Below are 25,051 nucleotides of genomic sequence, written 5' to 3' on the forward strand. Positions count from 1 at the left end.
AGAAGAGCAAAAAATCATTTCACAGCCTGAAAAAATAATTATTTAATTTGGTTATAATTGATGTGAGCCAAATTGTTTTCGAATCTCTTTCGTTGCGTTGGCAAAGATGGATTGACAAAAACTGTTTGTGATAACAAAGAACCATACAATTTTTCGTACTTACATGTTCGCAGTATGAGCAGTGGCTGTGAGAGTGTAGTTATTATGCTTAACCCTAGCCCTAGCTGTGTATGTAGAAAGGAAATACTTATTTTATAACACGGTAAAGGTCTAAAAGAAAGTCGTGTTACACTATTTATAACTAAAGGATTGCTAAACCGATTTGCCATAAATTTGGCATAATTTTTATACTCTCGCAACAAAGTTGCTAAAGTTGTTTGTAAGTCCTAAAACTAAACGAATTTGATAAAGGGTTATATATATCAAAATGATCAGGGTGATGAGTAAAGTTCAAATCCGGATGTCTGTCTGTGCGTCTGTCCATCCGTGCAAGCTGTAACTTGAGTAAAAATTGAGATATCTTAATGAAACTTGGAACACGCGTTTCTTGACACCATAAGAAGGTTAAGTTCGAAGATGGGCGGAATCGGACCGCTGCCACACCCACAAAATTGCGATATTCGAAAACACATAAAAACACATTTTTTTGGGAAAGTGAGCGTGACCCCGCCCCCCTATTAAGTGTTTTGTACATATCTCGTAAACTACTATAGTTATAGCAACGAAACTCCCAATAGTCGTTTTTTACAGGCATTTCCTTATATAGTCCAAAAAATTTCAAATGGGCGTGGTTCCACTTATGGGTCAAAAACCATATCTCCGAAACTACTTCGCTTGCATTCCAATGATATGTTGTGAAAATAGTCCACATCGGTTCACAACCACGCCTACTTCCCATATACCAGAACTCTGAAGTCGGTCTGAATTGTTTACTTTACAATACATAATACATAGTGCTTACCTATTGAAGATATCGGAACAGAACTTTGCACAAATACTGCATTTATAGTGTGGTATCGCTCTTCTAAAAATCGCCAAAATCGGACCATAAGTATGCAAGGCCTCATATATCGAATGTGAGGACCTCAGAGCTTCGAATAATTTTTTTTAACGAAAATATAGGTGAGTCTCTCAGATATTTTGAACAAATTCAGAGGGAATATATTTCTTCTAATAATATGTATCCGTGCAATGAAATCGGGTCATAACTGCCCCTAGCTCTCATGTACCTAATGTTAGGGGTTTGTAACTTTCAATTGATTTTATACCACGTTACACCCGAACTTAGCCCTTCTTTACTTGGTATAAAACACGCAATTAACATTTCATATAAAACAGAAATTTATTATTCAAAACATCGGAGTAGGCTTTTCTTCATAAAAATGAAAACAGAACTGAAAAACGAAAAAAAAATCAATCAGAGCATTAATTTTAATGAAATTGCACGAGAAGAACGCCAAAAGAGCAAAGAGCTCAGCCCGTGTAACGGCTCGGTTAGCACTGCGAAATTGTTGAGCAAACTTCAGAGATGAACAAATATATTATTTTCGAATCGAGAAACGTTTCGATACGATTGCAGTATTGATTACAGTTTGCAATGGAGTATTCGCATTGGGACAATTGAGGTTGATGGATGGAAGTTTTCCGGTCAAACTCCAGGATTATGCTACCTTAATGGGGAAGTGAAATTGCCCTTATTAGCTCCGCCACCTGAATCATTGCATTCACTGCTTCGTGGCGAAACACCAGAATCAAGACATTTTCTAGCAAACCCTCAAAAATACCACGATTGTTTTCAAATGACATCATTTGAGTCAGACATGATCGAAGGACTAGATTTTAATCCGATTTTCAAAGTATACATATTTATTTTTGTACTTACACACCTATTTTGCACTGTATTTATTCCTATGTTTTAACCCTTTACCTGGTCATGTGACTCTTACATCTGTTACAAACCGTAGTATTTTTACTAAGTTTGCTTTTTAATTTTGATTTTTTTTTTCAATGTAAGGTTTATATAAAAACAGATACTTAAATTCGTTTTAAGTATATAGAAAATTAAAGTTGTTTTCTTTTTTGAAAAATTAATGTTTTAATTAAAAACATTATCTTGCCCGACAAAGGGTTAAAGGGATCATCACATGTGACGGCCTATTTAACATATAAATATTTCGGCAGTATATATACATTTTGTGTTAAAAATATTATATTGAACATGAGTTACAACGTTTCGAACCAAAATTGTGATTTGAGATTTTTTTTATGTTTTTTGCTGAAAATCGAAAAGTTGGTAATTTTTGATTGATAACACTGTACCACACTCGGCTGGGTATTGGATCAAACTTAGTTTTTACGGGATATTGAGTCGTAAGTAAGACAAAAATTTAGTTTTTCAGAAATTGTGCCAGAATTTTTTGAAATTTAATTTTTTTAATTATTTTTCAAAGATCCAACTTCGACTGCTTATATAACAATTGAATAAGAAGGAGAGGTATATTATCCTCATATTTTTACTTTTTTAGTAACATACATACTGGAATTAATAATGGCGTTTCCAGTATGCTAAATTTCGAAAAACGAAGAGCATACTTTTTTTTACATATGACTCAATCTCCCGCAAAATTTGTAATTGGTGCAAAAAACAGTCATACTAACATCGATTTTAATTTGTAGATACAAGGGCAGATTGATCACCATAGAATTGGGGCGTTGCGAGCTCTCGAAGATGCAGAACATAAATTTTTAAAAATATCTTCATGGGCAACATGGAGGAACAACTTGATCGACGTCATGAGATCAATAAAGCAATGAGAAGAGCAATGCTTCAAGAATCGTCACAATTAACTACTTACTGCGCTTTTGTCAATTGTTTCAGCAGTATGCGTTGGCATGTACGTTTAAATAGTAACAGAGCGCTTAAATTGCATTCGATTAAACCAAACAAAACAGCATTCTGAGGAGTATATCCACTTACGTGATGCAATTAGTATTAAGGGAAATCCAGCTAATATGCTCCAAAATACATAACTAATAAGTAATCATTCAAATACTTTCATTTTTATATTATTCTAATAAAATAATTAACTCCATTCAATCCAAATCCAAAAATCTCTTCATTTATTGCATCTAAGGCGGAAGAAACTTCTCCGCTGGGTCAGGTAGTATATATATACAGTTGTGGAGAATTTAACATTTTAACACTATTTAAAATGCACAGATATTTATGAATATAAAATCATTATTACCTCCTTATGTTTGGTAAACGAGAAGATATTAACCGAGTTCGACCGGCATAAAATCATTAATCATTGATCTCATGGACCGAATTTTCACCTGCGAATCATACCTCCACATTGTATTAACCATATCTTTGTATGCCCATTCAAATAAACTCACGTAACGTCCTTTCCCTTACTGTCCGAGTACGTTAACATATTTAATTTCCTAGACCACGTCAGATGGCGGTTGGAGATTTCGTTTGCCATTTCGAAATTTGGGACTGAACTTTGGCAAAAATCCACAACAATGTAATCTAAAAATTGTATATAGTGCCATTTTCATTACTTTGCCTTGATATACTGATAAACGACATACTAAATAGTTGTGAATTATATCAACCCAGTTAGTTTTGAAATATTTTAACATTTATGTTCATTTCTTTGATCATTTTTGCGGATAAATAATTTCAGCTTTGACACCATTCTCACACATCGCTAAATATGCATATTAAATGTATTTAAAGGAATTAACAGAAATTAAATTAATCTGCGTAACTGCAAAGTTAGATTACATTTCGCTAACTCGGTGAGGATTCTTTTATGCGTTGACTCGACATTTCTGTAATTCTTTCCTTATGATTTCTCATGAAACATTTCTATTTCCACGAATATCTGCACACACGTGTTAATGTATCTGTATATGAATGTTTATTTGTGAGCAAATGTGTGCTTCATGTGGCCACGCGTGTGCGACAGTTAACCCTATTAAGGGAAATTAACGAAATCTAAATTTCTTATCTAAATGCCTACGAATGCGCACGAATGAGCAGCAATTTTTTGTATATTTCCTGCTTCCTTGGAAGCGAAGATAAGCTTTATAAATATGTACGAGTATAAAGACAGCTTTAAATAAATTCGTCAGACATTATTTAACATCTTATTTTTTGACGTTCGTGCTGAAAGTGAAAGTTATGCAGAGGCGAGAAGAAGGTTTTGTATGAAATTTATTTTATTTTTATGTATATGACAGCTTGCTAACACTTAGGTATGTACATATGTATGATTATACGTAATGAATACTTTACAGCATTTTAATATATGCTACTCCAAAAAAATTATAAGAAACGTAACTTCCTTAGTTTTAAAAACTTGTATATTAAATGGTGATGATGATAAACAATAAAAGAACTAAAATATAATCGTATACATATACTTCAGTCCAGTTAGTTTATTATTTTCAAATATGCATAATAGAATATTGTATGCGACATTTGCTAGTGTGGTATTACAATTTTTATAAATAAATGTAGTATACTTTCTAACAATTAGGAATGTTGTCTTCGGGTCGTATCCTGCATCAAAGTGATGTTCTGGAAAATTTGTTAGATGTTCAGCTCACGTTAACACTCCCTCGTGTTCCAAAGTAATCTAGCTGAAGATAAGATCCCCGATTGCCTGTCACACAAGGCTACTTGTTCATTCCTGGCGCATTTAAGATATCTCCAACTCTTAATTAATATTTATATCAGCATTGTGTAGAGGTTAAATCCCTACTAAAGTATAGAGGTTAAATCTGCGACTTTAAATCGCTTGATGTGTCCGACATTATATATTACTGCTCTTATCAAAGGAAGCTTACGTGTATATTGCTGGAATGGCACTGAATATTACTTGATATAAATAGAAAAATTTCGACTGTTCGCTAAATGCTTAGAATACTGATTGCTTTCAAATTCTATTCTCTAAATTTTAAAGAATGTTTTAAGCGAAATGTACTCAATAATAATAAATGTATAATAAAGCAATAATCTCTGTGTGCGATATTGTGTGTAATCGAATTTCTCAAAATAATTGCAAAAATAAATATAGGAAACCTGGCAATGATAAACATCTGTTGCATAGCAATTGAATATAATGTGCGTGTACACCCACCACATACATCTTGAGGCTGGCTTACAAGTAGTGTTAATATAGCCACTTAGTTCCATATATCTATATATGTATGTACATTTATTCTGTTGATTATCCAATATGTGTATACGTTTTTATGTAGAAACTATTTTGTACATTTGTTCATGTTAACAACTGTGTTATATGAAACATTTCATGTAATACTTTTAACTAGTCCAAAGGAGTATGTGCGACAAACAAGTGAAAGTTATGTATTTATATTTCAAATATGTATATATGTATGAAACTTGAAATGAAACTTGAAACAGTAAAATCATGTTCATGGTTTAGAAAAAATAACATTATATCAACTATGCTTTGCAATGTGTATTTAAAATACATAAAGTTTCATTCACAATTCGCTCATATGAAACTGAAAAATTGGAGATGTTTAAAGGAACAGTTGTTTGATTTAAAATAACACAAATATATATGAATGAAATCACAAGTTTTATGGTAGTTAATATAGGCTGTGTAAATTCGAAAATTTACTGGAACGATATTACGAATTTTAGCCACCAAATCATAGTATAGCCATGAATATATGTTTACCTAATTTCAATGTGAAATCTTACATGTTGGTCGATATATGGTCAACCGAAACTAGAAAATAACTATATTAGGTATATGGGGGTGGGGGATGTATTGACTTGATTTTTATAAATTTTTGGTGATGGAATTTCAATAATATGCTAGTTTCATTGACTGGAACCTGCAATAATTACTTCGCGATTGTTTCTTTCAGACCAAATTTTTTTGTTTGTCCAACAGGTCCGATTAAAAACTTTGGCCATAGGGAGCAGCTCATAGTCTATGGTTTCCTCCAAATCCAAATCAAATAACCCTAAAAGTGTTAATTCGGGCATGAGAGGGTTAAAGAATACTGAATCAAGTAATCACAAAACAAAAATATTCAGTACAAAATATTTTAATCTTACAACAAATTTTCCCATAGATATTTCGTACAGGGATGATGCGTTCACAAACAGCTATGTATTTGCTATATGGGATGACGTTCTTAAATACTAGCAATTCTCACTCAATTCCTTATCCTTTCATACACCACAGCTCCTCTAAGGAATTTATCCACACAAATATGCACATATAAACCAAAATAAATGAGACATAGAAGAGTGGAAGCGAAGCTGCCCATAATGTTTGTATTTGGAAGGATAGCAAATGTGCAATATTATCGATTTGATATTGTTAAAGCTTAAGGGATAGAGTTGAAGAGAAGAGTTGGATTTGCAATACATGAGAATCTTAAAGTTACTAACTTTAAGGAATTATTTATAAATAATCGATATACTCTTCTGAGTAAATCTCTAGGTCCTTTACTAAATACAAGTGGAAGATTTAGGGCATGAAACGCTTGTGAAACACGCAAATTTGTAATTTCATTTCCAAACATAAATTTCTCGAGCATTCCACGCCCGGAGCATAGCAAATAGTGATGATTTTGACATCTCCATTGGCTTGGAATTGCTTCATTGCCAGACAATTCACTTCCTGCGCATAAATTTATTGTTGACGTTTGAAAAAGTGCAAAAAAATTCGAATTAAATAGAGAAGAAAACAAATTGAAACCAAAATCAAATAACAATATGAATACATCGACATTTTTACCAGCCGCGTGGATAAATGGAATACAAATACAGAGCCGTGCAAACGAGAAATAACACAAAGCAATAAATGAACACAACAAAAACGAATGTGTGTGATAAGCGAAAAACTAATACAAACAGACATTTAAGCAAGGCAAAAGAAAACCGTTATGCACACACATACATATGTACCGCAATCTAGCAGCGACAATGGCAAACAAAAATGCTTGGCAAAAGAATTCAGTCATAAAATTCGATGACAAAAACCAACCAAAAAATGTGAATGAGAATAAACAAAAGAATATGCCGAATTTGCGCAATTGCATCAACATGTAATAACTGTTATTTGTACAAGCCTTTCATATTATTGAACATGCATTTTATAGTCGCCGAACGAACATTTGTCTATCTATGCGGGTGGAAATACTGCTTTTAATGCATATTTCTGTGGTTGCGCTAATGGTTACTGGTAGTTCACTACAAATGTGCATATGTAGAGTTTCGTTCGATTTCACATTAAACAATACCTAAATTATATATTTTTTTTATAAAGCAAACAAATATTATTGCTCGGTATAGCAAATGCATAAATGACAACAATTTGAATGGTGAATCTACTATGGTTTGCACGATTTAAAAGTCGTGATTGTGGCTTCGAGAACGAACAACGTCTTAAGTGGCCAAAAAAGTTTGAAAATGAGGAAGTAGAAGTATTATCGTTGGAAATTGTTGCCAAACACAAGAAGAGCTCGAAGAACTTACAAGAGCAACCGGATACATTCAAAAACAAGAAATTTGGTTGCCAAATTAATTCAAGTGATAGAAAATCGATCCATTACCACAATCCTAAACACACAATATTATATGTGAAACCTGACCAACCAGTCAAATCAATGACAAATCCGAATATATATGACACCAAGGTAATGTTCTGTATTTGGTAGGAATAGAAGCGTGCCGTATTATGATTTTCTGAAAGAGGGTTAAACTATTAAAGACGATATCTCACGTTCAAAGACCGGTTAAAAACTTGTTGGAAAATACTTGATAAAGAGTTTTGAGTTAACCACTTTACATCGGAACAGGGTAAAAAGTTTGCTTGATTAATTCGTTGCCACCAAGACTGATCACTTCTCTTGGGATAGACAAATTGCCAGAAATTTGGAAATATACGAGGGCTGCTATATATATTTCTGGCCTAGGCAACACTAAGTGTTGCCAGGTGCAATCTGACATTTCCATTGGAAAATTTGACATTTTTTAGCATAACATCACTCAGAACGTTTTGTCATTTAATCGTGAATTGTTTTATTTACAGGGAATTAAAAAATTCATCTCGGCTAAAAAATGGAATTAACTCGTGAACATTTTCGTGCGATCATTTTTCACAACTTTCGACGTGGATTACGCGACAAGAGTGCATCGATGAACTAAAATCTTTGTATGGCTATGAAGCACCATCCTATAGCATTGTGAAAAACTGGTACAACGAATTCAATCGTGGCCGACGCTCGCTCAAAGACGAATTCCGTGAAGGTCGTCCAAAAACAGCGGTTGTGCCAGAAAACATCAATGCCGTACGTGAACTGATAATGCAAGACCGTCATGTAACATACCTTCAGATAGAGGCATGCCTATGCATTTCTCCCACCAGCATACATTCGATATTGCATGAACACCTGGCCGTAAAAAAGGTTTGTTCTCGTTGGATCCCGCACAATTTGACAATCGCTCAAAAAAAGGCTCAAAAAAAGTGCTTCGAAAATTGGTTTGAGCGCATGCAAAAGTGTATAAATCTTGATGGAGAATATTTTGAAAAACAATAAAACCATTTTCGTTGATAAATATTCCTATTTTCATTATTAGGCCAGAAATGTATATAGCAGCCCTCGTGTTATCGCTTTAGCTGGGTAATCCTTTGAATAACACTTTGTGCATGTTATATTTTTATACAGCCTTGGCCAAAAGTATTAGGCACCTCATTAAAATACAAGTATTCTCAAATGTGGCTATCAAAGTTACCACTTCTTTTTGTAAATGTCTTACATGGGTGATATTAAAGGTTAGGTTAGTCTGGTAGGCCTGCAGGCCACGCATAGACCAGTTATGGTCTTTTGCGATACCAGAATGGCAGTTTGAACGGTTGTCTTATGCCTAATTCCGGACAGTATATTCCCGTTATACATAGCACTGCAAGCCGCTGAACCTTTTCCATCGGCTTCCGATACGTAGATTTTCTGGTACCCGTCCACCATACCAGAACCCCGTAGAGCAGAATTGGTCTCACTATTGCTGTGTAGCACCAGTGCATGAGAGTGGGAGAAAGCCCCCAGGTAGTGCCAAGCATCTTCCTGCATGCATACAGAGCATTACTGGCTTTCCTCACTCTCTCTTCCACATTGTACTTCCACAGAAGCTTGGTGTCCAAGACTACCCCTAGGTGTTTGGTACGGTCCTTGAGCGTGAGCTCGGTCCCATTTAGCGAAGGGGGCCTCCATGCAGGTATTTTGTACCTTCTAGTAAACACCAGAAAGTCTGTCTTTTCCGCATTGAGCCACAGTCCCGCTTGCGTTGCCCAGTTATTGACAGTGCTGAGAGTGCTGGTCATTATACTGCTGACAGTGTGCAGACATTTTCCCGTTATTAAGATGGCGATGTCATCCGCATACGCTGTTATCTTGGGAGCTTTTTTTTCAAACTGTTTTAGTGAGTTGTTTACTACTAATGTCCATAAGAGTGGAGATAGCACTCCGCCTTGCGGAGTACCTCTACAGACTTCCTTGGTCACACTGGCATCATTCCATTCTGCTTTTATCTTTCTAGACATCAAGAGGTTTTTCACATACCTTTGAATGACAGGCTCAACACCCATTGACTCAATACTTCGCAGTATGGATTCCGTAGACACATTATTGAATGCTCCCGAAATGTCCAGGAATGGTCCCAGAGCATATTCCTTGTATTCTAGAGTTTTTTCAATGTTATATACCAATGAATGGAGTGTAGTCTCCACGGATCTGCCTTTTGTATACGCATGTTGCGATTTGGACAAGCTGCCAGGAGGCGCTGTGTCCCTTATATTTGCATCTAGTATTTTCTCCAGCGCCTTCAGAAGGAAAGAGGTAAGACTTATGGGCCTGAACTCTTTCGAGTAGGTTGGATTGTTTTTACCTGCCTTCGGTATAAAAACCACCCTAGCCTCTCTCCATGAGTGCGGTACATAACCAAACCTTAAACATCCTCTGAATATCACTCGCAACCACGGCACGACCAGCTGCATTGCGTTCTTTAGCATGGCTGGATAGATACCATCCGTACCGGGATATTTGTAAGAGTCGAAGGAGCGGATTGCCCATTCTATTTTATCCTCCGTGATTATACACTCGGACAGGATAACAGCAGTATTTCCTTCGTGTGGAGTGTTAACCGGGTTCTTGCATCCCGGAAAGTGTGCGCTAACTAGAACCTCTAAGGAGTCCCTGCAATTCTCCGTCCACTCTCCGTTGTTTCTGCGAACCAGGCCTGGCGAGGGTGGCTTTTAGATAACAGTTTTCTAAGTCTTTCCACCTCATTTGTTCTTTCAAAGCTGCTATACAAGTTTTTCCAGGACTGTCGTTTGCTCCTGAGCATTAACTTTTTGTAGTCTCTTAACAGATCTTTATATTCACTCCAACATTCCTCGCTCTCCGCTAGCTTGGCCAAGTTGAAAATTTTCCTTACACTGCGTCTACACGATTCGAGCTCCTTGTTCCACCAAGGGGGTCTCATTTTGCGTTTGGGCCGCAGCATAGGACAAGCGGAATGATAAGCCTTAGTAAGAGTGCTACATTCACACCCTCCTCTAACTGTAATATTAAAAGTATTAAAAAAAAAATTAAGCTAAAACTAAAAATTGTCATTTTTAAGAAATTCATAAAATATTTTATAATATTTTTTTATTTTTATTTTTTTTTTAATGTTATCATCACTAATTCATTGTATTTTCACTGTTTTACTAATAAAACTTCATTATTTCACTTGTTAAAACAAAAAATGCAGTAATTAGTGGGGTGCCTAATACTTTTGACCAAGGCTGTATACCCATTATTTGAGTAGCATATAGCTAATATATATTGACATTGTTGTTAATTATTTGAAACACTATTAATTGAATAAGTAAGGAAAGGCCAAGTTCGGATGCGACCGAACATTTTATACTCTCGCTATTTATTGCTATATTTTTATTATGATACCACACATTTTTACCCATATATTCGGCATAAATCCAATAGAATAACGAAAATCATTATATATGGTATATAAGGGCTGATGTAAACCGATTTCTGACTTAAACCGATTTCACTAAATTTCCCCACCAAGCTACACTATATACAAGACTATATGCTCACTTAATTTTGCTAAGATATCTCACATATAAACCGATATATGCGGAATAAAGCCCGCACATTATTAGGTATATGGGAGCTAGGGGAAGTTCTGATCCGATTTTAATAATTTTTGGAACAGAGACACACAATCAGGATAAAAACATTTCCTCTGAATTAACTTAAAATATCTAAAAGATTTGCCGATATTTTCTGTGAAAAATTATACTTATGCACTGAGTTCTTCATGAAGATATCCGGGGCCTTGAAAAGTTATAGTCCGATTTCGAAAAATTATCCATAAGTGAAGCCACAGATGATATACAGTATTTGTGTAAAGTTTTATTTTGCTATCTTCATTGGTTCCTTAGGTACATTATAAAGTGAAGGAATAAGATGGAATTCAAAAATGAGTTTTATGGGAAGTTGGTGTGTTGTGGACCGATGTCGTCCATTTTTCATCCGTGTTGTCAGGGTGTCAAGAAAATATTATTTTATTGAAATCGGTCGAGTAGTTCCTGAGATATAGTTTTTGACCCATAAGTGGGCGACGCCACGCCCATTTACCGTTTTGTAAAAAATCTGAGTGCAGCTTCCATCTGTCATTTCTTATGTAAAAATTTGCGTTTCTGACGTTTTCGTTAGTGAGTTAACTCACTTTTAGTAATTTTCAACCTAACCTTAGTATGGGAGGTGGGCGTGGTTATTATCCGATTTTTTTAATTTTTGGACTGTATAAGGAAATACAATGGACTGTATACAAAAAACCTATTTGGGGGCGGAACCACGCCCACTTAAAACAAAATTATATCCAAGTGTGCCCCTCCCTAATGCGATCCTTTGTACTGAATTTTACTTTCATAACTTTATTTATGGCTTAGTTATGACATATTATGTGTTTTCTGTTTTCGCCATTTTCTGGGCGTGGCAGTAGACCGATTCTGCCCATCTTCAAAAGCAACTTCCTCAGGGCGCCAAGGAATAAGTGTTCCAAGTTTCATTAAGATATCTAAATTTTTTCTCAAGTTACGGACAGACGGACAGACATTTGAAATAATGTTCGGTATTTTGTGTTTGTATAGGTGATCAAGAAAGAAAATCAAATGAACTCTGGAAGTTTAATATTTTTAAATATGTACCTTTCATTCCTTCGCTAAAAAAACACAGTTTCGTGTTTATTTTCTTGTAGTCCTGATGACTTAACGATGGAGTGTAAGAGCACGTGTGAAATTAGACGTAGCACTTTACTGTAGTCCAATCATATTTCACTATTTTGACATTAACCACTTTTTGTAGTTATTTTCAAACCGCAATAATATCTATTGTCTTTCTGGATTTAATTTTATTTCTGATTGTTCCTGAACTCACATTTGATTTAACTTATTGCCTTACTCCATACGTGTTCGGTTAGTTTATTCGACAATCTTTCCTTTAGGTCTGACTGGTTTAAAATATTTAATTGGTCACTGAGTTAACAGTCGCAATAGTCTCATCCACTACTAATTGATAGAATGTCTTATGGTAAGAGGATAGAACATTCGCCATTTATGTATCTTCACTAAACAAGATAAGTTTTGATTCAAGTTGTTTCAATTTTGAGATTAAAGTTTCATGGGGTACATGTACGGGTCTTTCAATTTCCAGTCGTATACGAATTTGGTTCCATAAATAAGACTTCGTTTTCATCGAACGTAGAAATAGATATGGTCATACAAATGACAACACATAGAAATTACCGTGCGAATGCCGAAAGTTTACATTCAGGCTCTGCCACAAGCTGCCCTTGAACTCGGCATATCACGGTGCAGTCGTTTAAGTTCCATCAACTCAGTTGACATTAAGATTTTTTTACGTGAATTTTTCTTTAAAGAATAAAAACCATCAAAAGTAGCACAGACTGAGTAAAAAGGCCCGAAGAAATGCCAACTCTAAATGGCGGCACATTATTAGAAACTGTGCTAACTTCTCGTAACGCAGCGCCGCTTAGAGGCCAACCGCGTGGCGACGCCTGCTGCTCACTGGCTTTTTGCCCACCTTTACCAAGCTTTGGGCGTGCAAGCTTACATTTCCGACCCCTGCGTGACGTGTTTTTTCCCCCACAGCTCGTCATCAGGAGTATTTCACGCTTTCAGTTATGGGAAGTGTTCGCAGTTTGCTCTCGAAAAATGTTGTATTTTCAATTGTTTTTTTTGCTTGACTGCATGCCTCATAGCTCTTAGCTTTTAGCAAATGGCAGTTTTTCAACTTTCCTCACTTATATTGTTTGGTGTGTTGGCCATTTTGTTATAAAACCAGGCAGACTCACGGTGGGTCTGTGTGTGTAAGCACTTACACCTTTCCATTAAGCTTTACTACGCATTTCAGCACGTTTCTTTTGCCGCTTGTTTTGTTCGCGTCAAACGTCACACACACACATGCGCGATTTTGACATTTGATGAACTTGCTCTTCAACACTTTCGCCTGCTCCAGTTTTTTTTTTTCAAAATATTCTGAGGGATTTTTTTTTACTCCAACAGCTTAACTGTGCCACACATTACTACTCAGATACATATTATGAATATTTGTTGTTTTTGTAAATGCTTAGAAGGCGCTCACATTCATTGCAATAAAGTGCGTGCTTGCCATCATTTGTTCAGAGCCGTCACCGGCCATTTAAATTGCAAATGTGAATTTTTTAGTTTTTTCTTTAAAAGTTTTGACAAGGCAGTCTGTCAGTGGTTACAGGTGTACTAACATATTTGACATTGTTTCACAAACCTCCGCTTATTCGCATTCTTGTAGATGGATGAAGAGAAAAACGGGATTTCACACCTTTTGCGGTGGAGTATTCAAGAATGATTTTAAGTTTTAGTATAATTTTAGAAAACGAAATCAAAATAAGCTTCTTAGTATTTATAAACTTAGTTCAGAACAATAGCTTAGAAGACCTACTGATATCCATTTCAATGAGAGAAAGTTCGTCAAGCTACCTCAGACAGATATTTGTCTAGTTGAGCTAAGAAAATGGTCAGTTGCAGCATTAAACTCATCAATAATTCGGTAATTCGATATTCATATAGCTAAAGAAAGAGATGATAGATAGACGAGTTGAACCGCTCGGGTGCTGTCAACGCAGCCTTCACTTGCTGTTCAAGACTGCTTGAAGCAGTGGATGATAGAGAAACGGATGGATGATGTAGAGTACGCGGAAGATGGCATGCCGGTAAAATGACCCTGTGAACGTCCAGTCTTTAGCCGGTTTAGGTAAGATATATTCAATGGCTTCTAATTTTCTAATCTAAAAGAAATTCGGTTGCTAAGATGGAAAAAGCTTAGCTATCTTTTTCTAAATCTAGGGAGTTGTTGATTAATGCTTAGTTTGGACTCACTTTCAACAATCATGCCCAGGTAAGGATTAAACTCGTTGGTCTAATGAAAAACTCGTGAAAGAACTTAAAGATCGTATGTCAAGAGACGCTGTTCTCTTCAAGAAATAATATATATATTTGTATAGATAAAATTGTTATTGTTTAGGAAAACTTGTACCAAACTACATATGTACATATATGCATACACTAATGTAGATCCTACTTTCGGCGTATAAAAATATGCTTCATTTATGCCGCAACCGCAATCACAATCTTTAAGGCCGTCATTTGACAAAATGTAATATGTACTTAAGGGCATATAAACTTACAATGCATTTACGTGCATATATTTCGTCATATTTGAAGGACTTTGACACGCTCACAAACTAATATCACGGCCATAGAAATGAGCACCACATACACATGCACACAAGTGTGTACTAGTTTCACTTTTTATAGGGATGTTTGCTTTTCATTTTATCGCTTATCCTTTCTTTACAAACTGTCATTTATTTTCTGCGCGTCCTTAGCATATCAGCTGCAAGCCAAACGGCAATCGTCAATTGCAAACCGCCAGCCAACCAACCAACCATTGGGCACATCATCAATGTCGGTTGCTATGAAATTTGCCTCTCGGCTGCGCTGCGGCGCAACGCGACTCAATCAACGAAAGTGTTTGGGCGAAGGTCTAACTATTTCACATCACTATCACAAACAAATGTAGTTGTTGCCTTCTATGTTTGAGGGTGTTTGTATACCCTTTAAGGAGGGGTGTGTGTGCTGGTGGCTATGGCTAAAATCAAAAGTGACTTGTATGCAAAGCGGCTAAGCAAACAACAAAGAGTATCATTTGCGTGTGAAGTGTGGTGAGAAAATTTCAAAGAAATACAGCGAAGAAAAGATGTAGAAGAAGAAAAAAATGGCATAGGAAATACAAAAAAAAAATGGAAGCAAGAAGAACTTTGTAAAAATCAAAAGCATTAAAAAGTTTGAAGGTTAAAACCCTAGAAAATATTTCATTTAGCTTTTGTGGCTAAGCAGAACAAGCACCGTAAATCGATGAAATGCATTCTACAAGTGCTGCGACTTGGATGAAAGTAATGCTTTTAATCACTCGAATGAGACGTTTTCCTAGAAACTAGAGATTAGCAAACTGTACGGATTCAGATTCAGCTTTTACCCGTAATCTACGGTTAACATGACTAATACTCTTGAAAACCTTTTAGGTCGTAATGTGACATATTTACCGTTGGTATGGATCCACTCCCATTAGGGCATTAAGCCTCAATAAAGCATTTCCATCTGATTCAGTTTTTTCTAGCACCTTTAGTTCTTTCCACTATTTTCCACATTCATCGATTTTTTGTTTTAAGGATCTCCTCCACGATGTCTTAGAGCGGCCTGTCTTTCGACTTCTTTGGGGGTTTTCAATCCAGAGCTTGTCAGCAAACTACCGCATCTTTTCGCATATTTTATTATAAGTCGTACTGTTTAAGACATTAGGCCACCACACCTTGAGAGTACGCTGTGGGCATCTGTTGACAAAGGTCCGCATATTTTCAGTAATGAGGTCGGTTACAAGTCAGGTTTCACATCTGTAAGGCAGTACAGATATAACGTTGCTTTTAAATGGTCTGATTTTTGTTTGGAAGGATACTTGCAACGAATTTTAGAATTGGCGTAGCTGTGTTTGTTGCTAGGTGCGCAGAGCTTTAATTTTAGCTTCATAGATAATAGCAAATTTCATATGCAAACGCGAGATCTTCAAGATGTTTGTTGAAGTTCGAGTACATTTATCTTCGCTTGTCATCAAAGGGTCTGTGCTTTGATTAAAGTTGTCAACTTCGTTACTGCCGTTGATTAATTCAACTATGATACGAAGAGTATTAATCATATCAACTGTCGAACGATCAGCAATTGAACTTGTTGCTTCCATCACCAAATCGTCAAATTAGAGATGTACTGAATCGTGCATACGACAGAATAACTTTAGAACAACAAGTATAAAGAAATGTTCCATTATTTAATGAGCAGCAAAAGACAACCTATGATGAATTGATTAAGGCTGTTCATGATGAAAATGGTGGACTTTTATTTCTTGGTACGCACGGTGGAACTGGGAATCTTTATTGATTCTGATATCATTGATTTTGGCAACAATACGATCTCAAAATGGTATTACGTTGGCTCTCGCATCTAATGGAATTGCAGCAACGCTACTTGAAGTTGGAAGAACGGCACATTCGACACTGTAGCTTCAGTTAAACATGCAAATCTATGAAACATCTATGAGATGAGCGCAATTTTCTAGAAGCACTTGACAGAACAACGAAAGATCTGTGGAATAATAATCGTCGCTTTGGTGGCGTAATGACTGTTATTGACAAACACATTCTGTTATTTCGAAATCAACAGCGGCGGAGGAATTGAACGCATGTCTCAAGTCATCGTACCACGCGGAAACCATATGATTGACCATGAATATGCGTGTGTTCCTGCAACAGGAAAGCACCGCAGAAGATTTGCAAAGAACTGGACAAATTCTGGTTAATACTTCTAATGGTTTGATATCAATCCGAACATTAGCCAAATTTATCGTAACTACGATTGGTTGAGTGCACGCAGATTTTTAACTGCCAAAAATACCGATGTCGATGATTTAATCTATACGACTTAAAGTCAACTTCCGGGAGATTTGTGTTCATACACATCGATCGATCATGTTGAAAATAAAGACGAAGCTGTGAATTATCCAGTGAAATTTCTAAATTCTTACGTATTCAGTTTCCAATGGGACTTGCATTTGGGATGACAATCAACAGGTCTCAAAGACAGTCGCTGGAGGTGTGTGGCATAAATTTCATTCACGAGTTGAAAAATCATCTTCTCTGTACATTTACGCACCGGAACAGAAAACAAAAAATGTTGTTTATTAAGCTGAGTTACATTGAAAAAAAAATTTAGAAAAATCGTAAATAAATGTTTTCCAACACTATACGAACTCAACTTTGTTTTCAAAACAAATAATTTCACGCAGTGCAACGTCTGCGGAGTCAGCTAGTATTGTATATTTGTCATGGATGCGTACGCTTATTAATCGTCTCTTCATTGGATTCGGCAAGAACTGGTTCTGGAGTTCGATAAGATATCGTAAGGCGAATTAATATGCAGAATTCCAATCGGATTTTTAATTACTTCCAAAGTAAATAAATTGCTACCATTGACCATTAAACCATCAATTAATCTCTTGTTCCCGAAATAAAGAGGTGGATATATTTGTTAATTGCTCTATTACGTTAATACATTTTATCTATTCTTGATTTTTCTCGTCAACTCTAAATAATGTTTTAATTTTAAAGTGTTGTCATACACATATGTAGAATACTTACTGTCTCCATACCACCATCAATGTTAATCGTCTTCCTCTTTCTCTCTGGAAAGACGATTTTATGTTAAAATTTCTTCGATTGCCTCTTGGAATACCTTCGTTAATATAAATCCTTTCAGTGACGGGATTATGTTCTATACTGCTATTTATCCACCGATATAATGTTCATCCAACATACTTCTAAATAGAAGCATTTGGTATCGGTCAAAAGAGTCGACTTATGAAGATCACGATCAGACAGTCGTGTATTACAGCAAAATTCTAACAAAATCTATTTCAATAGTTTATCTAAATTTCTACAAATAAAATGTTGCCATATTTTTCAAAATTTTATTAATAAATTGAATAAATTTAAAAAAACCGAAATTTTTTGAAAGTTGGGATGCTACGAAATCGATAAATTATGTATCATTCCGCAATACCACTTTAATACAACAAGATACGTTTGAAGATATTTTTGTGAAAAGTTGCCATCTGTTTGAAAAATTTTCCTTCAATAAATTGTTGCCAAAATACAAATTAAAATATAAATTAATTATAATATTATATATTTGTATTAAATTAAATAAATTTGAGTCATTTTCAAAGTTCTTATATAATGAAATTATTATCACCCTTCTGTTAAAATAAATAAAAAAAGGTATACTTCGAAAATATTAATCGAAATTATGAATAAGACCGCACACTTCGTTTTATATGAGTTCTCTTTGAGTTACGTGAAAAATTCCATTCATTTAATTCGATATTTATTTATTATTTTCGACTTATTTTTCGCCTTCCACTTTTTCCATTAATTAAATATTCCTCCGCATTTCGAGTGCGACTCTTGTATGTACTGAAATCGAAAATGTGCAAATATTGCGCGGAGTTGTGCGCTGTCAGCGCCAGTAGCCGCCGATGTCAACTCAATTCGTTACTGTGTACCGTGGCGTATGAGTAACTATTTTACTTACTCCGTTCAGCTCATATACCCACATATGTATTTGTTAACTATCGGAAAAGTATCGATGTGGGCTTTTAAGCGGTCCCTTTTAAATGTGTGAAAGTGTGTGTGAAACTGTGAAGACTGTTTCGCGGGCGACCCTCTTCATATCCCGTACTGAAAAGCCGACGAGTGCGGCATTCCTGTTCATCAATATATGTATAGCGACCAAGGCATATACGGCCTTTTCTTATTTGTTTGTTAACGTCAATATATTATATATGTGTGTGAAGAAGCAAGAAAGGCTAAGGGACGCATATGTTTACTTTTCATTTAAAATATGCATGAATGATTCACGCACGCTTTTGTTTCGTCGGTTTCTTTTCGCCATTGTGGCCGAGTACACCTTTAAGGACCTTTTGCATTAAATATGGATGTGCTGAAGGAAAAGTGGGTTGAGTGGTTTAAGAAAGCAACTTGGGTATATTAACACCATTAGTATATTTCATAAAATTCTGTAATATATTTGAGATATGCTTTCAAATATATCATTGGCTTTCGGTATTTGAATATCAAATGTGAACATATTTTATTTTTTCGTTTTTCTTTACTCAATATTTTACATATTTTAAATTATTGACTGGTTTATAATGTATCTTTAAAGACAGTCTGCTGTACGTAGTAGGTTGATACACATTATACAAGGGTGAAGTAATTCCTTAGATCCAATATTCTGCAATGAGTTAATACTTCTTTATTCTTCGAATTGATTGAAAAACTTAACTATTCGAGTTGTTTAGAGTTTAGGTAATACCAATGTCTGAAAGGTTGTAGGATATTAGACTCCGTTTTTATGTACTATAATTTATTTAATACAAAAGAGGAAGAAGCGGAGCTTTATGTTTGTGAAAAAGATTAACTCAGTCAATTTCGTTCTGTCTCTTTTGTAAGAAATCGAATTATAACCACGCCTACCTCCATCCAAAGGCTATGTTAAACTAAACTAAAAAAAAACTAAAAAATCTTTACTTCAGTAGGAAAAAAACACCTGAAACCTTAAATTGTATGGTAAAGTTGGTACAGAAGGGCTGCACTTAAATTTCTATATACAATTTTATGGGTCATAACCCATTCCTCAGAAACTACTCGACCAATTTCAACTGAATTTGTTACAGTTAAAATTGGCAAACTCGATTCACATTCACATCTCATTCGTTCACTTTACTAAATGTAAGTTTAGCGCCAGTGAAGATATTGAAACAAAACTTTGCAGAAATACTCTATTTCTAGTGTGGCATAGCCCGTATAAAAATTGTCGAAATCGGATTTTAATTTTTTAAGACCCCGAATATCGAACATGAAGACCTCGAAGCCTGTGGCTAATTTTTTATTGAAAATATCGATAAATCTCTCAGATATCCTTTCCAAGAAGATGTGCTCCTTCTAATAGTGTGCCTCTGTAGGTATTTCTAGAAGAATGTTGAGTACTTGAGGCTAGTTATAAATTTATTTTAAAATATGAAAACTCACTTGACGGTCGATAAGCGCTTAAAATAGCGATGGCCTCTACTTCTATCTGCCTTAAAGTGGCAAGTTGACTTCTGTTGAATGTTTTTGACTGATCCACTCAGCCGCCACACTTACAGGGCAATAACTCTGCTTGGGCGTACATTTACGTCTTTGTTTATATTTTGCCCATTTCCACCTTTTCCTCTTTATCCCCGCAGATAAGTAAAACATTTTACATATATTTATTTTCATATAGATAGGTATTTGTGTGAACATGTGAAGTGCTTTATGTGCAGGTGTCGAAAGTTGTGTGTTTTCTGTGTTCTTTCGCCTTTTATACGCGCATCCGGCATTCAATGCTTACAGCATCCGGCAAACGTTCAACACGCCTGGCCGGCCATTCAATATGCAGCCCGGCTGAATAGCTGTTCAGCATTCAACATCCGACATCCGGTTTACCGTGTTTGCCTGCGCCATGCATTATGCCACCCACCCAACAACTTCAGGGGACTGAAGTGGAGGTTGGGCAGCTACAAAGCCGCTGTCCATGCACCCATATAGATTAACATACATTTGTTCGCCGCTGCCACTGCTTGGCACGCTCAATGGCGGTACCACTTTACTGTAAAACTTGACATCAATTTAAAATTTGTGGCGCTTGTGGCGTTCTACAACTTGTCTGTTTGTTTGTTTGTGGGTCTGCCTTTCGTTGGGGCTGTGTACGATAACCGCTGTTTGACTGTCAAATACTCAGGCTTTGTGTAACGGGATTTTTAGTTGGCGCATTTGTGTGCGTGTGTGTCTGCGTGTTTTTGGCAGCTTGGGTGCTGATAATTTGTGGCATTGTGGTTGCAACTGACTGTGGCCTCTCAAAATGGATAAATGCGCCATTGAATATAGAGTAGTGAGTGGGCCGGCGGGAGCGAAAACTGCTGAAGCTCACTAAATAAAGCTAGTTAATAGAATATGTGTCACAATCCATGAAAAAGTCATGAGCTCCATGAATACGATTGTTCCAAAAACATATAAATTATGATGAATGGGTGATGAGTTGCTCGTAGTTGTTGCAAAATTATGCGATGTTATGCAAAATACTCACTTATTTTAGGGTATATATAACGGAATAGTTTATCAAGTCGATAATGTTGAAGGGAAACATATTTGTTGGTGCAACATTACTCTATCATCAATAGAATTTCATTCATATCCAATGTCCGTTTACTCTAAAGCTTAATTATTTGTTTGAAAACGGTGTAACAGGGTGATATAAGCTAAGGAAGGCCACTGAGGTTGAGTAAGAAAATTACGTGATCACAAACCGGAGGATCAACCGAAATCAAATCCATATTTATATGTACAATATTTTTTTTAATGGCGGTCCAACTATTGATCGTGATATCCTAATTGAAGTTTTTGTCTGATCATTTCTTTCTCGTTTTTTGCTTCTCTAATATTCATCCGTTGTTCGGAAGCAGGAATCTCCTAGTCTAGTCCACAAGTGTTCTGAAAACAAAACATAGCCTTAGTTTGCGCCTATTGTGGCAGGATTAAATTGAAATCAATTTGAATCATTACGCAGGAAATAAAATAATCCTATACATCTACAAATTTCGAAGCAAAAACCAGTTTTAACCAATACCTTCTGTAGAACCCTAAATGAATGTGAAAGCAGAAAGTGGATTAAAATTGTCAGTTTTCTGGGGTGAAAAAGTAATGTTAACTTGTATACCATAATCCCGAATTTATTTATTGAAAGCACAATTTACACAATCTTCTTAAAGGGTTTCTGATAGGGACAGCCAACGACGCCATAGTTGTTTCCGCTCTTTTGACATTTCTCTTCAGTAAGTTTGCCCCTCCATCATGAAAAGATATACGATCCAACAACGAGTCGAAATTATTAAAATTGACTACTGAAATTCGGAGTCAGAGGCCTCGACTTTAATAGCGCTACGTCATAATCGTCCTGTCAAATCAACAACTGATCGTCAAGTGGAAAATTTTGAATCCACAGGCACAGTACAAAATGTCGAGAATATTGCTACTGTTAGCGCATCAATTGAGAAAGACTCAAATCAGTCTCTCCCACGTCGTTCTCAAGCGTTGGTCGAAAAATCATATTCATCGATGAGGCTCATTTCTGGCTAAATGATACCGCTCAAACCGATAACCGAATATTGTTGGTCCGATTTGTATCGGACCGATCGATTTATTGAAAACCAAAACCAAAACCTTGGTCGTGCGATTCGACGCCGTTAGAATATTTCTTATGGAGCTACGTCAAGTCTATCGTCTATGCAAAAAACCCAGCGACGATTGATAAACTTCGTACTATTATCGAACGTGAAATTGCAGCAGTATCGGGCGATTTATGCTTGAAAACCGTCGAAAATTGGGTTCAGCATCTGAACTTCTGCAAGCGTGCCCGTAGTGACCATGCAAAAGAAAAACTTTTGTAGCGCTCTTATCGGAAAACGCTTTATAATATCTACCAAAAATTCCAAATAGTAACTCCTTTAAAATCTAAGAAGAACAATTTGAAAACTTTATCACTATTAAAGCTCAGAAATCCATACCAGCTCTGTTTTAGTCCATTTGATATTTTCAAGACTAGGATTTGAAAGTGAGTTCGGAAATATGATTCGTGATCAGCATTTCTCGAACTGATAATTATTGACTGTATGTAATGTATGTGATTGGCGTTGCAACCGTTTAGCCGGTTATAGCCGAATCGACGATAGTGCGCCACTTCTCTCTCTCCTTCGCAGTTCGGCGCCAGTTGGAGATCCCAAGTGTAACCAGGTCGCTCTCCACTTTGTCCCTCCAACGGAGCGTCCAAGCTTCTGCACCATAAAGCAGGACGGGAATGATAATCGACTTGTAGAGTTTGATTTTGGTGCGTCGAGAGAGGACTTTACTTTTCAATTACCTACTCAGTCCAAAGTAGCACCTGTTGGCAATAGTGATTCTGCGCTGGATTTTGAGGCTTCAACAATACCAACGTTGATGCTGGTTCCCAGGTTTACGAAATTATTTACGACTTCGAAGTTATGACTGTCAACAGTGACGTGGGAGCCAAGACGCGAATGCGCCGACTGTTTGCTTAATGACAGTATATATTTCGTCTTGTCCTCATTCGCCTCCAGATGATGTTGGTGTTGCTCAACGTCAACTTACGCAGTCGTGTTGGTTTTGCGGGGATACCAAATTCAGACATCGCGGCATAAAGGCAGCTCCTTTTCGTGCAGTCGAAAGCAGCTTTGAAAGCGACAAAATGGGTGGTGTGTGTCAATCCTCTTTTCACGGGTCTTCTCCAAGATTTGGCGCATGGTGAATATCTGGTCAATGCTGGACTTTCCAGGTCTAAAACCACACTGATAAGGTCCAATCAGTTTGTTGACGGTGGGCTCAAGTCTTTCACACAGTACGCTCGATAGAACCTTATAGATATTTAGGAGGCTTATCCCACCATAATTGGCACAAATTGTGGGATCTCCCTTTTTATGAATTGGGCAGAGCACACTGAGATTCCAATCGTCGGGCATGCTTTCTTCCGACCATATTCTGCAAAGAAGCTGATGCATGCACCTTATCAGTTCTTCGCCGCCGTATTTGAATAGCTCGGCCAGCAATCTATCGGCCCCTCCGCTTTGTTGTTCTTCAAGCGGGTAATTGCTATTCGAATTTCTTCATGGTCGGGTAATGGAACATCTGTTACATCGTCATCGATTGGGGAATCGGGTTCGCCATCTCCTGGTGTTGTACTTTCACTGCCATTCAGCAGGTCGGAGAAGAGTTCCCACCATAATCCCAGTGTGCCCTGGACATCGATCGTGTTGTACATCCCAATCTCCCCAATCCTTTAACTAAGTACCAATTAAATATTAGACAGTTTTTCTTTTGGAGCAGAGTAAATTGTGCAACTCAAGTAAAAATGATCTACCTTAGATTTTGAATGAATATGAATAATTTGAACTATTTAAGCTTGTTTTAGTATTTATACTCCTGAATATGCACAGAGAGGCACTTTCGGGATATTATGAATTTAATTAATGCTTAATATCTTCTGTGGAGAATAAATGAAGACATGCATTTAGATACTTAAATGATTCACAATATAAGCAAGTCTATTTATGAGTACATAACATCAGCATATGTATATATGTGTGTATATTAGGAAGTAAATTTACATACAGACGTGTGTGCGATCCTGTGCTCGAAGATACGCACGTGTAACAGACCAAGCTGTCGGCGTGCGATAAGCGAATCAAAGCAGTCGAGGCTGATTATGCTTATGAGCTCACATTGCTATAATATTATTATTTGCTAATGTACTATGAATGTACCGGCATATAGTATATAGGAGACAAGTGCATTTGTAGACATCAATTTCGGTGAATAATGCGACTACATAATATACACATTAAGTATATTTATGTCATTTAACAATAACTTTGTCAAACATAGTTAAATTTGGGTCAGTAGTAGCTTCGTTATAAAGTAAATAGAAAATAATTTGGAGATCAAAATGAAAACACTTGAGAAATTTTTAAAATTCTCATTTGAGTCCTCTCTGAACTACTGAGTTCCTTGATCTATTCTTGATCCAGCTGATCTATTCAAAAAATTATATCTGTTCAACTTCCGAGACATGGTCGAGGAGTCCGCGAACGATAGTTGCCATTCTTTCCCTGTACAAAGCCATGAACTAGAACTATATAATTGTTCTACAGTATCTTTTTCTTT

The sequence above is a fragment of the Zeugodacus cucurbitae genome, chromosome 6 (assembly GCF_028554725.1).
Source record: "Zeugodacus cucurbitae isolate PBARC_wt_2022May chromosome 6, idZeuCucr1.2, whole genome shotgun sequence".
NCBI classification, from domain to species: domain Eukaryota; kingdom Metazoa; phylum Arthropoda; class Insecta; order Diptera; family Tephritidae; genus Zeugodacus; species Zeugodacus cucurbitae.